The 17,684-nt window shown below is 40.5% G+C and overlaps 2 protein-coding genes across 7 annotated transcripts in view; both read right to left on the reverse strand.

Moving 5' to 3' along the window:
• Nucleotides 1-17,684, reverse strand: part of LSG1 (large 60S subunit nuclear export GTPase 1) — a 352,612-nt gene that overhangs the window by 295,786 nt on the left and 39,142 nt on the right. The gene's annotated exons all lie outside the window — the stretch shown is intronic.
• The window catches only part of ATP13A3 (ATPase 13A3), a 65,053-nt gene that overhangs the window by 44,944 nt on the left and 2,425 nt on the right, over nt 1-17,684 (reverse strand). The gene's annotated exons all lie outside the window — the stretch shown is intronic.

Raw genomic sequence — 17,684 nt, forward strand, 5'->3', positions numbered from 1 at the left:
ATTTAAATACCAAGTTTCTCAGATGAAAATATAAATTTGACAGTTCAAGTCTTTAGTAAAATCCATGTATGGATATGCATTAAAAAACTATCAAGTTATTACATATGCTTATGCTCTGTCATCATTCGTCTGCTTAAAATACGCAAGTAAATAAACTTACTAACTTGTATCTTAAACATTCCCTATTTTATTCTTTTCAGATATTCGTAAAAATCCTGAGATAATTAAAAAAGTTTCTCTTACCAACAAGCAGTCCAGCAGCTGTCCTCTGCACTTGCTTTTGTTATCATGAGTTAGTGAGGCAGTTCTTAATAACTGAGACCCTATCTACAAGGGAAGTCCTGACAAATGAACTATTTTGTCTAAAATCTAAAAAAAGTCTCCAAGGGCTTTTCAAACTGTTATCAAAAGATTAACATATCAAAGAAAATTTGGCACTGCTTGGAATGCCTTTTTTTTCCCTCTTCCCTCCAGTGTGGCCGAACAATTGCAAGACTGTGGCCGGGCTGGCGCGGAGGCTGCGCTTCCAGGCATCAGCCGCCCGGTCCAGCTCCTTCTATTCAAACCACAAATGCCTCACCAGGAGCCTGCAGACAGTTTCAGGTCTATGCACGAGTCCTGATATTATCTGCCCAGCTAAAAGCATATATGCTTCTGACCAAACCCTTCCTTGTATTTACAGCTGTTGCGAGTGAAGACAACATTCATTTTGAGGAGCTAATCGATGTTAAAGGCGGCAGTTAAGAAATACACACATCTCTCCCTCTCAGCATTTTACAGTTTATCACAGAGCATAATGAAGCAATCGCATACACCAAACTAGATGACCTTTAGAGATCAAGCGCTACAAAGCTACAACAGGTAACTTGGTCATTACCCAAACATTGCAGAAATAAGTCACTTTTCCGTACGAGACAAGAATCAATCAGCACTGCTTTGGTAAGAACACAAAGCACAAATGAAAAGATCTAGCAAAGCAGACAGGAAAAGCAAGAGACATACATGAGAGGGGCCAAATTTAAAAACCACCTATGCGCAGACATTAATATGAGTCAATCTTCCCAGCTCCCTACGTGATCACTGTCATTAAATAAACCAAGCACCGTAAATTTGTACGGGAAGAGAATTAAGACCAAAAAAAAAAAAAAAAACAACCCCACCACAATTGGCCTGTCTAGAAGAAAATCACAATATAGATCAAACATGATTCATATTCCTGAAATCTGATCTAGTGTCTTACTAAGTGACCAGTCTGGCTCTCTTGGGTCCAAAAGGATCCATTGTGGTATCTTTAAGGGCTACTGAAAGACTTTTCAAGAACTTATTTACAACAAATGTATCTTCCATTAAGAGACACTTCACAGCTCTGGAGTTGAAAATTAAGTTTCTAATGGCTTGATGTCATTACAAGTCTTTCAGATTTCTGAATTAAAAAAAATATCTTGAACAGTGATTCTTAACTGCAGATAGTGCCTGTTGCATAGCAGACAGACATCATCTTCAACTGCATCCTGACTAGCTGTCAAAACGCAGAAAAATCCTGTTTTGAAACTAGAAAGCCAAGTGTTATTTCAGTCACTCAGAAATTAAACATTTCTGCACTTTAGAGCCATACTTCCAAACCTTTACCACGAGAAGGAATCAACCTAGCAAGGTAACAGACCTTACAACGGCAATGTTTACCACCAGGGCTTATTCTTGTTCCAGTAACATGCGATTCCCACACATCCAGAGCAGTTACCAAACTGAGTCCATTTCTTCCACGCATTATGGTAAAGGTTTTTGGCATTCATGCAATGGACCTACAGGAGGTAAGCCACTGCTTTACATATAAAAAACACCAACTAATGCTCAATCTCTGCCCTATTGGCAGTTATGGAATTAAAAATTGAAGTAGTACTCAAACTAGAAGAGCAATAACAGGCCAGGAAGAGGTATGAATGTATCTTCTGAGAACACATTCAGTTTCAAAATACATTCAATTTCCTAGGAAAGATGAAAACACGGCCTGGGCTATAGCTGACCATTAGCAGAAGAGGATGGCAGTTAATTTTACAAAGTGATTGATAGAGGAAAAGTGCATGCTTTTGCCCTTCCATGGAAGCCAGCTTTCCACATTACCCTACAAAGGCTGTGTATCAGGTGCTGCACGGGAGCACTTGGCACATCCAAGCAGACAGGGCTTTGGAAGACAGTTCTGCACTCGTACCTCAGGTCGAACGCCAAAAGTTGCTCTGAATATTGAAGTGTATTTCAAAATGTGAACATTATAATATGTCCATACACATATAAAAAAAAGTACCTCTTATCCAGCTACTAGCAGTAAAAAAAAAAAAAAGTGAAAATACTTCTTCAAAATTATACCAGAAAGATTAAGAACTCTTTCCCCCAGACCACAGAAACATTTCTCAGCAGGAAGGGGGGGGTGGAGGGGGGGAATCTGTTCTTGGCCCAGATCTCCTTTGCCATCCTGCTAAGGAGACCTCCTGGTCTACACAACACTTGGCAGAACTGACCATGCAAAGCTGCATTCAATACACTGCTTTCAATGCGTGTGTAATATTTAATGTGATGTCAGAATTGCCAGCAGCCAAGGAAAGAAGTTCTAGGTATAGCTTAAGAGACCATACTCTAGAAAAAGCACACTGTTAAATGGAGCTATAAAAATAGAAGGAAAAGTCTTATCAGCTATTACTACTTGAGCTTGCAGCTCCTGCCCATGCCAACTGCCAATGAGTTCCACACACAATACCTGAAAAGCTGAATCTAAAACACTGACTTCATTTAAAGTGTGCTGTACCAATAAATAAATGGACAAGGATACAAGCCTAAGAAGATGTAAGGATCAGAAAAAATACCGATGGTAAATATTTAGGAGCACATTCTTCTCAAGCCGTATCACATAACAAGCTGCACACTTTAAAAATCCATCACAAAAAAAAGAAGCAAACTTGAACTCAACATTTCAAGCTTTCAAGAGCTGAAACCAAAGCTTCTGCCCACAGTGTCGTGGACATAAGTCCCATATTTACTTTCCAGTCCTCCTCCTCCTCTACATAAGAGATCCTATTTCAGCATCTATAAAAATAATGTACTATTTCCTAAAATTTCTCCACTGGCTGCTTTTGAAAAGACTGGCAGAACCTGCAGCCATTGAAAATTTTAAAAGGACCATTTTTAAAGAGACTTGCAATTACAAAAGCTAGGAGTTGATTTTAAAGACTGTAAGAATGCCCTGCTAAAATCCACATTATGACATCTTGTCTCCAAATAGTCTGTTATCAGGATTCATCACCCCTCCCTCATTAGTCTTGGTATCTCCTCAGAGGAAAGTTTCCAAAGTTCCTTTTTATGGATTCTTACAGTCTTCAAGGAGCTTCTGAACACAGGTGTGCCCGCACTCAGCACTTTTGCATCTCTCATGCGCACCACTGTTGCAGTGACAACTTCCACTTAGTATCTAGGACCACAGCCATGATTTGGGGCAGATGGGATTACGCTACACCCTGGACTCAGAGGGATCTGTATAGCCGAGCTGCAGCACAATGCCGGAGACTTCTCATGCCACCTGGCAAGCCTGACACCATGCGTGAGATCCTGTCTTTGCCTGCCCTCAAAACATAAAAGCCATGTCACTCAAAGATCACTTCAAAACTGAAACAGATCACTTTATACCTGATACACAACTTAACCAATAGTCTGGGGATATCACATTTTTATGACCCTAAAAACCAAAGTTTATGACATTTTACTTCAACATACACTAGGACGAACTTATGTGTGTTAATTTAAATTTATTTGTAACACTTTCAGTATTATTTTAACATACTAATATTTATTACAAGTTTGTAGTCCAGACTACAAACGTAAAAGATACTGTCCTTGAGAGGCACCTTCAATCTGAGAAATGCACCTTACATGAATGGAAGTCGTTGCAATTTACGGTTCTCCAGTAGCTTGCAGCTGAACCCTTAAAAACGAAGTTATCCACATAATGTACAATAAATGTTTGGGTAAGACCTACAAGCTAAAAGAACTATGGAAGATCAAAAATCCTCCAGCTATATTTTGAAGGAAGTTAAGGTTATAATTTGTACTACAAACAAAGCTTAACACTTTAGTCAACTAACCAAGCTCTAACAATAAGAATGACATAATAGTTTAATGAATACATGGAAATTTTACAAGTACATGAGCTAAATTTTAACAAAGCCCTCCACTCAATACCTATTTTATCACTTCCCATCTTGGGCTTTCTGTTATAATACAAGCTTTTGTTTCTGTGTTTAGGCTTAAGGAAGACCATTGTATCCAACAATCACCAAACCAAAACTGTATTTACATTTGTAGTGTGTATTCTTTGTAAAGTATACTTTTTGCAGGCTGCAATAGCAATTGCAATGTTTATAGTAGAATACGTGCTACATTAAGGAAAGATAATTCTACATCTAACAATAAACTCAGTATTGCAATTCATCATGATAACAAAGTACTATAGCCAATACTATACTCAAAACTTTCTTTCTAACTGGTCTTCAGATAGTTGTTTTCAGACCACTTAAAAATTTGCTGTTAATGTAACAGCACACACACAAGTTGTAGACATGTTAGAAGAGAATTTAGGAAAGTAGTCATTCATATCAAGGACAACTAGTCAGGCACATCACCACCTAACCTTCCCAGCATCTCATTTATCTCACTTCAAGCAGCACGCAATTACATTAATGAAAGTTTTCAACTGATAAATGAAGCACCAAAAGTCAAAATTGCCCAAAGCTTGTTCCCACTCTCGGGCACACAGAAATACAGTCTTTCCTTGTTTCCTTTTTAGATTTCTGGATCTCCTACCTGGCTGCCATGAGGGAAAGAAGGTCTGTTCCACAGTCAGGGAATCCAATAAAGCATACATTTATTTTAGATGCTTATTGTTTCTTTCCTCTCTTGGAAGAGTATACTAGACATTTGGGTTAGAATTCACAGACTTTGACAACAGAGACAATGAAATGTTTTATTTATTCTTGGAAGAGAAAGTTAAACTGTTTCAAATACCTTGGGTAAGGCATGGCGCCATTACACCCAGCATGAGTTTTCAATAGCTGAGCGCTGAAGCTGTCTCCAAAAAGACATTCCTTTCTCACATGGGGCGCGAACTTTACTCAGTCCTTCTATTTGATTAAATAACCAAGACTATTATGGTCAGATAATGGAGATGGCAAAGATGCCCCATCCCAGCACCAAGAGAACTGCAAGTATTCTAGCAGAGAATTGGGAGTCTGAAGACCCAGATCCAGCAACAATGGGTCCTTTCAAGGAAGCATTTCCCCTCAGGGGCTGTGCCAAGAGCCCAACCTTTCCTGTGTGGCTGCCGCCTTATTGTGCAATGTAGAGTATCTGCTTCCTGGGATATATTTGCCTTTGTAGTATGGATGCTCAGTAAAAGGCAGCAATGACTTTTTTTCCTCTTCCTCTAAATTCTTGGAAAATATTTTTGAGGTTAATGCAAGAACATTGGAATCAAATTTCTGTTTGTCTACAAGGAGATCATCGAGCACAACCAGACTAATCACAAGAGATGAACTCTCCTCTAAAGTTTAGACATTTAACTTATTTCCTCAAAAGCACATATAGTTGGCATACAGCTATGACTACAGCATAGTTCGAGAACCAGTCATACTCATCATAAGCAAGCAATCTGCTTTAGCGTCTTTCTTTTCTTTCCCATCGTAAGTATGACTTAGTACCTTTCACTGCTTTCAGCCGAGCATTCTGAGACAAAGCAGTATTTCTTTACACTTTTCCGAAGTCGTGATGTAAAACTTAAACATTCTTAAAGTTCAACTATGTGACTCCTAAATGCACACACAGAGAATATCTTCCAGATTAACAGAAATAGCACCAAATTGTACTCACTTCTAAAAATTTATTCTGTAAGAAGATCTATACATGCAAATAGGTTAAACTTCAGCACCTAAACCTGGGTTTTCTAATGCTTACTGAAAGTACAATTTCTTTTTAAACAGTCATAATAAATTGATACAAAGCCTTAAGTATGTGGCGCATTCACTTTACTTAGATGAGAAACACTTCAAGGTAATAGCTCTTCTTGTGTGCAACCAACCCACTAATCAATAGAAATACTTTGCATGACAAATTGCTAAAACTCTAAATACCATATAACAACACTAAAAATTAAAGTTGAAAGGTTGTATCAAAGAACTTAACACAATTTAAAACATCAAGCAGGACAATTTGTTTGCCTTGATCAAATTCTAATCACTAAGTAACAGAAAAATCTGCAAACAAGTTCCATTCAGAGATTAGACTGCTGTAGAAGACTATTTTCTTATGCACAGGAGTTTATGCAACCTGACAGCTTAGCTCCTGAAAATGATTAATTTACTCTCAGAACTACCACATGAGGTAAGATGAGAAAATGGAGGGGGAAGTGTTACACACTCTATTTCCATGAACTGAAGTTTGACAAAGACAAGAAGAGAACAGACATACAGGACTGTAACATTTAACCCAACTCCTCCATGCCTGTAATGTAAACTCTGGCCCACGTCCATCTAGCTATGGACTAGCTAAACTATGTCCCAGTCATTCAGAACAGTCCTACAAACCCAGAAGAGCTTTAGCGATTTAATAAACAATTATCCCTCAGAGAAGGACTTCTACAATCTGTGAAATTAAATGAACTCACAGCAGCCTACTACGTTTCATCTTTGCCTTAAATAGCTCAGTCTAAATGATACTTTGCAGTGCTTGTGCACCTCTTGGGAATGATTTCCACAGCATCAGTAGTGGGAGACATCTTCTGTAGAATGGAAACAGACTCTGCAAAAATCTGACACGTGATCTCCCTTCAAATGCTGCAGTCTTCTCAGCACTGATGATGACAGTCAGTAAAGGTCTTCAGACTTGCTTCTTCCAGTAAGCAATAGCTTTTGGTTATCACTCCATTTATAGTTAACTTTTACCCTGCACACCTACCTAAAAGGAGAAATTCTCCTTTAACGTATCATGTCTAGAGCAATACTTATGTCTGCATTTGAGCTACCTTTTTTAGGTGGTTTTTTTTTTTCTTTCCTAGCCTATAAACTTTTTTATAACAGTACTAAGAGATGTAACTGTATCCATCTTCTCTGTTGTAAGGAGAAAAGCTAGTTTTCTTAAAACCAAGACTGAAATGTTGTAAGTACATTAAATGTATCAAGGAGCACTCTTTCCTCAAGCGTTGACCTCACTAACTGAAATATCACCACTGTCTAGCCAAATATTCAGAAGTAGCCTCTTCTCAGATACCTCTGGTCCAGATGCTCCACTCAGATTTCCCCCACCAGCCTTGCTTTTTCATAAATATTAGGTGAAAACAGAGGTCAGCCTTCTAAAGCACCGTTAAGGGCTGCCACGATCCTCCACATACATTAAATACGTCAGGAGCTTTTACTCTATACCCTTTTAATGAAAGTAACCAAAGAACAGAAAGCCTGGCTGAAGGGTAATAGAGCAACAAAATAACCGTCCCCGAAAGGTCAGATCAAGTGTGCGCTTAGCCCAGCATCCTGAAGAGGAGTAGTCAAGGAGCCATCACAGGTAGAGTCATATAATGATAATACCCAGTAGACTCTCCAATCCCAGTGACTTGCACTTCAAGAGCTTCGTCAGCGAAATACCATATAATCTTATTTAATACTAAGTGGATTTTTCTTAATTTTTTAAAATTATTTTGGGGCACATTTTAAGCATGCCAACATCCTGCAGCAAAGAATTCCTAAGTTCATGGAAAGGATTTTTTCTTTCATTATTTTGACCCTCCATCTGCTAGTTTCAGCCAAAGCCTCCCACTTGTTGTATCTGAAGGGGCAGTGAAGTCAAGCCTTATTTACTCTCTCCCTGCCACCTGTGATTCTTTTATAAACTGTTTTACCCCCCACCCTTCAGTTTTCTCCATGCAGAAATTACTAACAGCTTCCCTTACAGAGGTCATTCCAAACTTCTGATGGTCTTTGTCAGCATCTTTCACAGTTCTGCTATGTATCTTTCTTACAACGTCTCAGTCCCCATAAGAATTTGCACGTGGCCAATAACACACTAATGCTACAAATAAATCAGAAAATAATACACTACACAAATAGCTAATTAAGATTAGTTAAAGAACATTTTTCAAGAGAAGTGTCTGTTTTCTCTCCTACATACTCAGTCTTTACAGGTAAGTGGAAGAGAAGTCACACATTCCTAGAAGCACCTGCTGGTTACATTAAGTGCTGCTGTTAAAAAAAACCATCTACAGAATAGAAACATTAAATACCATTATCTATATTACAAAAAAAATATATTCCATGTGGACATGGTTCTGCGCAACTGGCTCTAGGTGGCCCTGCTTGAGCAGGGGGACTGGACAAGATGACCCCCAGAGGGCCCTTTCAACCTCAACCATCCCGCGAGGCTGCCATTCCGCTTACCATACCCAGTACATTTTCACAAAAGAACATTCAAACAATGGTGGCTTGCAAGATGAGAGATTTAAAACAAACATTTTAATGACTTTTCGTAAATAATCAAGGACTTAAACTTGCAATTATATAGGTACTAAATTCCTCATCATCAAGTCCCAAATCCCTGAATATCTCTAGAACATGAGAAGTTCCCATCAGGACTATCCCCACATGCCATTTCTGATGAGCACAAGTCTTTCTGGTTCACAGGATGAAGGTAATGCTTCTATTCCAGATGGTGCCACAGCATCCAAATCCCCACCCCTGTCTTACACTTCGAACCTCACAGTAAAGGGATCAAGGGCAGAGCACAGAATATATCCAAAAACACTTCAAACAGAAAGTAAGCAATGTTTTTTTTACCCTGGCTTTCTACACAAAGGAAGAGGGGGTGGACTTTCACAGTTTACATAAAAATGATCACTGGGCAGCTCTGTCAAAGTTGACACCTCACCCTAAAGCTTCAACAGGATCATAAGACTTCAGCATAAACTGAACCCCTTGTAGAGGCTCTGCAGAGTCCTCAAATTTGTATTCTCCTTACAGAAACTACAGCAGAGTAGCTCAATTCCAGATGCAGTAGGCTTTATCCAAGATACCTAGCAAACCAGTGTGATTAATACGGTTAGAAATACACATGTGCAACTTTGACAGACATTAACTTAACTCCCATCTTACCTGCAAACATACCAACCACCTTGCAGAGTTTTTAAAAATGCCTTCATTTATCAAGGTATAACAAAAGAACTTAGGAAAGACCCAACTTAAACACTATCACAGCTTGCTCTATGAATATGCACTTTGGTTTCTCCTTCGCCACAGCACTCGGGAAAGAAAATTCACAAGCAACTACTTTATCTGAATGAAAGCAAAACAAATCAAGAAGGTTTAGAAAAAGACTGATGCTCTAAACATTATCTTATTTCTATAGAACACTAAGAAGGGAATCAGCCACAAGTTACTGTGTTTTTACTATCTTTCAAGCTGATGTTATAGGTATCAAGCCCATTTTCATAGCTGTATTTAATAGATACACTACCACACTTCCAAAATTAAGAAATATTAACTTAGCTGAAATCAAAATTAGCATCCAAGGAATGAGGATGTTCCCTGATACAGGAAAGCATAGATATAACACACACACTTCAGGAATCTAGCAAAAATAAGACGGGAGGATACAGTGAAACACTGAGCAGATGATTCACCACAAAATAGGGCACCATGAACTCAGCAAACTCAACTACCTAGGTATAGCTCAATGTCCACAATATCAAAAATTACAGTCTCTAAGGAAAATGAGCTTTACAAACGATGAACTACTTCAATTTAGCAATAAGTCAACAGAAAGCATTTTCTCAGGGTGCACACCAAAATATTCTCAACCTGATACAGCTTCTGTTGACAGTAGCTAATCAACCAACATAATTACTGTCTGACTATGGTCTGTATAAGTTCTCCTATGACATCCATCAAAGTTACATGTAACAAGTGTTACCTGACTTCAGCTGGACAATTACGGCGTTTAATATACTATGGCGTTTCATATCCTATGGAGTTTAATATACTATTTATGCCATTGGAGGATAACAGCAAGCAGAATAAACTGAGGCACTCTGTTTGTTCCACATGCAAGATGCAGACTACACAAATTCAAAATACTTCACACTGAAACCCGAGCAAAACACTCCTACGATCCATTCTACTAATGGAGTTATGTGGACCAGCAATCTCCAGCAGCAATTTAACACACCAGATAATCACTACTGAAATGACCACAGGCTAAGAACTGCCCTTACAAATGCTACTAGCATACCAGTACCAGCTTGAGGCACAAAAATCCTTCATAACGCGTGCTCAGAATGCAATTACGCGAACAGTCTTGCTACTGACAAAAGCTGTCTCTCTGGGGAAGAGATATTGCTGGATAAAGGAAAGGGTGGCACAGGGAAGAGCACTATGAGGATACCTACATTTGCATGCAATAGAGTAAGGACTCTGTCAAGCTGACAAGACCGTAAGTTATTTTTCATTGTGCTCTCCCCCTACAAAAGGCATACAATTTGTGTGGTGAAACATTAGGTGTGTTCCTACATTTTTGCCTGTTTATTACTATAGTAAAGCTATTTCTGCGGAAAAGACTTGGTCATAAGAAAAGGCAATTTATATTTCAAACAAAAAATAAAATTTGTAGATGAACTAATGACACTTAGGAAGTCAGGAGCCCGAGTACGCTTTCAACCAATGGAGACTGCGCAACAGGGATTTTCCAAGTGCTTCTGTTCACTCAGCCACATCACATCTGCCTCTGCTCCAGACACATGCCCTTCACCATGGGTTGATCTCATCCAAGCACTAGATAACTGTCGCAGCAGTACAACTGTACAGAATGACAAATAGGCAGAAGCTGTGTTTCATCCATACAGTTTTGGCATTTACAGCCTGGCTGTCCAAACTGGAGTCAACACCATTACTCCTTTTCACACCACAGGTCTTCAATATTGCCAGTATTAAGGCTCAGTAGATTGCCTTTAGCAATAAAGCATGGCTATGATGCAGGAAAGCAATGTCAAGACCCTCTCTTGAAACACTACTTAACTTTTTTGTGGTCCTCGTCAAATGGACCAACTGAAGATAGGGTTAATCCAAAGAATGGACTCTGCAAGACTGCACATTTCACAGCCCTTTTATGTTCCTGTTTGAATCACCAGTTGGTCTGAAAAGAACTTTTTGCTGGCTTGTCAGATCTGGAGTACTGCTATTGTGACAGAAGCACCAGTTTTAGACAGCAGCACCCTCAGCCAAAGACTGCTCAAGCCAATGGAACAACCCTTTGAATTCACTGGGCTTTGGATCAAGCCTTCACAACTTAGTGACAATGGCAGATATGTTAAGATTCCTCCACTCCTCTAAGATAAAAACAGTTTCTCTGTTTGAGAAACAGAGGCAAGAAAAACTATCCCTCTGCTCAGAGAAAAAATTCTCTAGCAATTCAACAGTAATAGGACTTTTCAGGAAATTCATCTGTACCCAAGTTATACAGTTCAGTACATACTACTACGGGGTGAAGGTTGACGTCAGACAGGTAACACAATGTAACATTAGGGCCCTGGGAGGCAGCCCTAAAGGGCAAAGGAGTCCAGGAAGGCTGGACGTTCTTTAAGGAGGAAGTCCTAAAGGCACAAGAGCAGGCTGTCCCCAGGTGCCAAAAGACGAGCCGGCGGGGAAGAAGACCGGCCTGGCTGACTAGAGAGCTCTGGCTCGAACTCAGGAGAAAGAGGAGAGTCTATGACCTCTGGAAGAAGGGGCGGGCAACTCAGGAGGACTACAAAGGTGTAGCAAGGCTGTGCAGGGAGAAAATTAGAAGGGCCAAAGCTGAGCTAGAGCTCAATCTGGCTGCTGCTGTAAAAGACAACAAAAAACACTTCTTCAAATACATTCGCGGCAAAAGGAGAGCTAAGGAGAATCTCCAGCCCCTAGTAGACGGGGGAGGGAACACAGTGACCAAGGATGAGGAAAAGGCTGAGGTACTTAATGCCTTCTTTGCCTCAGTTGTTAATAGCAGGGCAAATTGTTCTCTGGGTACCCAGCCCCTGGAGTTGGAAGATAGGGACGGGGACCAGAATGGAGCCCCCATAATCCAGGGGGAAATGGTTAGTGACCTGCTGCACCACTTAGACACTCACAAGTCTATAGGGCCTGATGAGATCCACCCGAGAGTACTGAAGGAACTGGCAGATGTGCTCACCAAACCCCTTTCCATCATTTACCAGCAGTCCTGACTAACTGGGGAGGTTCCTGCTCACTGGAGATTAGCAAATGTGACGCCCATCTTCAAGAAGGGCCGGAAGGAGGACCTGGGGAACTACAGGCCTGTCAGCCTGACCTCGGTGCCAGGGAAGCTGATGGAGCAGATCATCCTGAGTGCCATCACACGGCATGTAGAGAATAACCAAGGGATCAAGCCCAGCCAGCATGGGTTCAGGAAAGGCAGGTCCTGCTTGACCAACCTCATCTCCTTCTATGACAAGGTGACCCGCCTAGTGGATGAGGGAAAGGCTGTGGATATTGTCTACCTAGACTTCAGTAAAGCCTTTGACACAGTTTCCCACAGCATTCTCCTGGAGAAACTGGCTGCTCATGGCTTGCACAGGTGTACTCTTCGCTGGGTTAAGAACTGGCTGGATGGTCGGGCCCAAAGAGTGGTGGTGAATGGAGTTTACTCCGGTTGGCGGCCGGTCACAAGCGGTGTTCCCCAGGGCTCTGTGTTGGGGCCAGTTCTGTTTAATACCTTTATCAATGATCTGGACGAAGGGATCGAGTGCACCCTCAGTAAGTTTGCAGATGACACCAAGTTGTGTGGGAGTGTTGATCTGCTGGAGGGTAGGAAGGCTCTGGAGAGGGACCTGGACAGGCTGGATTGATGGGCCGAGGTCAATTGTATGAGGTTTAACAAGGCCAAGTGCAAGGTCCTGCACTTGGGCCACAGCAACCCCATGCAACGCTACAGGCTTGGGGAAGAGTGGCTGGAAAGCTGCCCAGCAGAAAAGGACCTGGGGGTGTTGGTTGACAGCCGCCTGAATATGAGCCAGCAAGTGTGCCCAGGTGGCCAAGAAAGCCAATGGCATCCTGGCTTGTATCAAAAATAGCGTGGCCAGCAGGAGTAGGGAAGTGATCGTGCCCCTGTACTCGGCACTGGTGAGGCCGCACCTCGAATACTGTGTTCAGTTTTGGGCCCCTCACTACAAGAGGGACATTGAGGTGCTGGAGCGTGACCAGAGAAGGGCAACGAAGCTGGTGAAGGGTCTGGAGCAGAAGTCTTATGAGGAGCGGCTGAGGGAACTGGGGTTGTTTAGTCTGGAGAAAAGGAGGCTGAGGGGAGACCTTATCGCCCTCTACAACTACCTGAAAGTAGTAGAGTAACATCCAGAATACCATATGTTTCCAAACCTATACAAGCACCACGACCATTTGAACCTGTGCAAGGTCTAAACTCACGTGATATGGCCAAGCGATGGACAAAAAGAATCCTGTATTTCCCCCTCCTTAGCCCAAACTTGACACAAACTAAAACTAGAATCCTATAAAATGAGATTAAAGGGACCTCAATAGAGAGTTTAGTCTATTCCCTAACCTAAACCAACTATACTAGTCTTTCTCAACACACAAACTTGTTCTTAATGGCCACCAATAAAAGACTTCTTAAAGTACCATTTTTACTGTAAGAAAGTTAAAGCTTAATTGGTGTTTTCCTTGATGAAACTTAATCCCATTTCAGCCTGCCCATCATGGTCATTGAAAATAGCATTTCCTTCTTATGAATCTTTTAAATAGTTGAAATCTCTTACATTCCCCTTAACCTCCTCATCTCTTGCCAAAATAACTCGAATTTTCTTCCACCTTTATGAAGCTGTTTCCTCAAACTCTGATCATTTGCATTTCTCTCCTCTGAACTCTTTCCAAGTGGTCCAAATCCTTCTTGAATTTTGGCACCCAAAACAGATGCTGTCTGCACACTGAGAGTATACCAACAGCAAGTAAAGCTGACGGATTTAAGCTTTACATCTCACAGACAGTACTCCCGTTTAAACATCCCAGTAAGATATTTGCCTTTTCTGCAAACAGCGTGACACTGACTCACGTTCAACTTGTGATCCAGTACACCCCCAGGTCCTTTTTCTAGTACCTAACCAGTTATTCCTCACCCTGCCTTTGCACAGCTGATAATTCCTGCCTAAGTGCAGTACTCTCCATTTGGCGCTATTGAATTTCATCCCATTTTTCAGGTCATTTTGAACTCTCATCATGTCCTCCAATACATAGTCTCTGAGAATTTAATAAGCACATTTAATCAGCCAGTTGACTGATGCTTCCATTAGAGGCAACCGTACCCAGGACAGAACCCTTCAACATAACCTCTCATTTCAACACTGAATCAATAATTACTCTTCTCTGAATAGGATCATCTACCCAATTTTGCACATTTCCTAGACTACTTTCTCCAGATCATGTTTCCATTTACTTATGAGGCCATTAAAATGTGGAAAACCTTATTAAATAAATAAATTGATCAATCAGGAGACAAGACCTCCACTGCTTCTGACATAGCCGCAAAGCCTTCTGCTCTGCAGTAAAGAGGTATTAGACTTTGGATGCAATTAGTTTTTCTACAAATCAGTTCATGCTGTTATTCTTCTCGTCGTTATCTTCCAAGCACTTGAAAACAGAATGTTTGCTTATTAATATCAACTGATGGAAAAAAATGAGATAAAGTGAACTGTTATACTTCAACTCCTCTTCCTCAGCTCTCTTCCATTGTAACTCTCTGAAGACTCATCCTTTGCCAGTCTTCTAGTACTTCTGAGTATTTCTAGATAATATTTTTGCATTTTTTGAGCTGTTTTGACAATCATACAGTGAAGCTAATCAGGGCCAGCTGATGCAAGAACATCTAGTGGAAGTACGCTCTAGTGTAAAATACTACCTCATCACAAGTATTAAAAGATTAAGCATCTGCATGACACTATGTTAGAGAAGACAAGCAAAATAGGCACTGAGCACTTTAAATGTTCTGCACCTTATGTAGATACATACGGTCTCCACTGAAGCAAGAGAGACATTTTCCAATCTTCCTCCTGCTATTAACATATTTCTACAGGAACCCTGGTATCTTTTATTGCTAGTTGCAATTCTGTTTGTACTTTGGCCTTTCCAATATCTGTCTCTACTGCTCTTTTATACATGTTCCTCATAATGTGACTTACTTTCACGCTCTACATATTTTTTTTTCTTGCAGCCAAAAGGCAGTAAAAGTTCATAATATAAGTTGGTCTTACTACTTGCTCTATTTCTCAAAAGCCTTCCCATTTTGCTGTTCTGTCTCCTATCCTTTATAAGGATCACGAGCTCTGATTTCATAGCCTTTGCCATTTATCACCTTTCATTTTGACATCCTCTAGCTAGAATAAAATCTAAAGGAGTTGCCATTTTTGTTGCTGTATGTACCTTCTAAACTGAAAATGTCACCATCACATAACTTTGATAAAGGTCAAAAAAGAGAGAGAGTTCGGTATTTTGAAGGATGGTCTTTTGGTCTACCAACTAAAGTAGTAATGGACATGCTACCATTTCCAGTTCCTGGCCCTCTTCCAAAGAGCTGCTTCAAGATGAACAATGCAATGCCACAATTCTAATAAACCAGAACCACAAAAAAGGGCTAAATTCTTTCAAAGGAAAAATACACAATGAAAAAATGAAAATACAGAATGAATGCAAAATGCAGCTAATTCTGGTAGGGCTGATAGGACTACAAACACTACAATTGACAGTGCACCATTTCAGAACAAGCAGCTAGACTCCATGGCCACAAAGACCCCTTCCCAATCCCAACCTGTGCACAGTGCTCCATGAGACGGTGCTGAAGTTACATGTCTTAGAAAAGGAGCAGCAACATACAGCACTTCAGATTTTTGTGTAGACCACATTCGTAACTCCTGAAGAGTAACTGTGAATCACCCATCCTTTTTTATTTAACTCTGCCTTTCAGCTACCAAAGATTAAAGTTTACAGTCTTATTTTAATCAGGAATAAAGGTGTTAGGCTTGAAGCTATAACACAGTTACTACAAACTGAACTTTTGTTCTCTGCTAAGCAGATTATTTAACAAAGGAAGTAGCTTTTTTTATGAATGAAAACTATTTTAGCTCATTGTGTAACAGGGAAACACTGTAGCATTACTGTTATTTAAAATATTTTGTTTAAATGTCTAATTGGGAAATTAGGATTTTTGAACTAGGATTTGTTTTGTACTAATTCTCCCATGCTAAACATAACCAGATCCAAGCACTAGCCAGAATGTTGGGGTTTTTTTGCCACTGAAAGAACACAAAACCTATTAATTTGCACAATACCATGCCTACAGACCCAAAGCAGGCTTGACCATCCTAGATGCCGTGCTGTGGAGACCAGTAATCCCTGCCCAAAAAAATCATACACTTACTTACACGCTCAGTTCTCCAATGCAAGTTTTTAAGCCATTCAAAAGATGAGTCTAAAGGTACGCTGCAGAAGCATACATTTTTACATTACACTGATACTGTTTGGGCACTGAGAAAATGAAACCTAAGGAAGTCCTTTTTTCCAATTTCCAAAACTCAAGAGTTTTAGAAGAATTAACTAAAGGACTTTGTTTCACAAGGTATTAAAGGAATGAAACCTCTTCCCTCCATGCCAGCTACCATCAGGTTCATACCAGACATCTAATAAGGAAAGCGTTAGAACAGTTCTCCCTGGCCTGCTGTTAAAGATGCTTAAGCATACCACTCAACTCAGACATTTTTCACACCGGAATTAATAATTCCTACAACAGACCTTGGACAAGCTAAGTCAAAGTAATCCACTGTTGGTATTTTACAGAAATAAAGCAAACGGTATCTGAAGGTTGCCAGAAAAAGGAACACGGGTGCAATGGTTAAGATGCTTGATGAAAACCTGGCCTTTCCATGTCAGCTCCCAGTTCTAGTACAGATTTCTTCTATGAGCTGGGCTACCCACTTGGACCTGGCTTTAACTATAAAAAGGTATTTTACTTCCACAGAATAAATGGAATTTGTCTCCATACCACTGAAAACCTATGTCTTGTGGACTGTTTTATACTCCACACAGAAGACAGTGAGGATACTACCTCCTCAAGGCAAATGAGAAAAATTAATCTGAGGGCTCCATGTCAACACAGACTTTTTTTTATTTATTTTTTAAATAATTTATTAGGACCACAGCAAAACAGCTTGTCTGATGCACCATGCCAGTCACACGGCACACTAGCAGAAGAGGACTGAATCACTACGTTTCTCAATCATACTCAGCCATCATGACACAATTTCCTTCCCTGCTAGGCAGCCCCCACAGTCCCTTGCCAGGCGTTGCATGCTGCCTGACCAGGCAGCTAGGACCTTTCATCCCTTTCTCTTCAGGTTAGGGATGAATTAGTGCCTGCTCGAGTCATCAAGCCCCCCCTAGAGAAGAAAGGCATGAATGAAAAAGAAATGTAGAACAGACACTTGATTCTAGAAGACAACTAAAAAAAAATTAAGGGGTGAGAGCGTAATGAGCTCAAAGTCTAGAGAGCACTACTGGAAGACACCAAGCAGAGCACCTAGAACAGCACCACTGCTCCTGGAAGGTATTCAG

This window comes from Mycteria americana, chromosome 7 (genome assembly GCF_035582795.1).
Source record: "Mycteria americana isolate JAX WOST 10 ecotype Jacksonville Zoo and Gardens chromosome 7, USCA_MyAme_1.0, whole genome shotgun sequence".
Classification (NCBI taxonomy): domain Eukaryota; kingdom Metazoa; phylum Chordata; class Aves; order Ciconiiformes; family Ciconiidae; genus Mycteria; species Mycteria americana.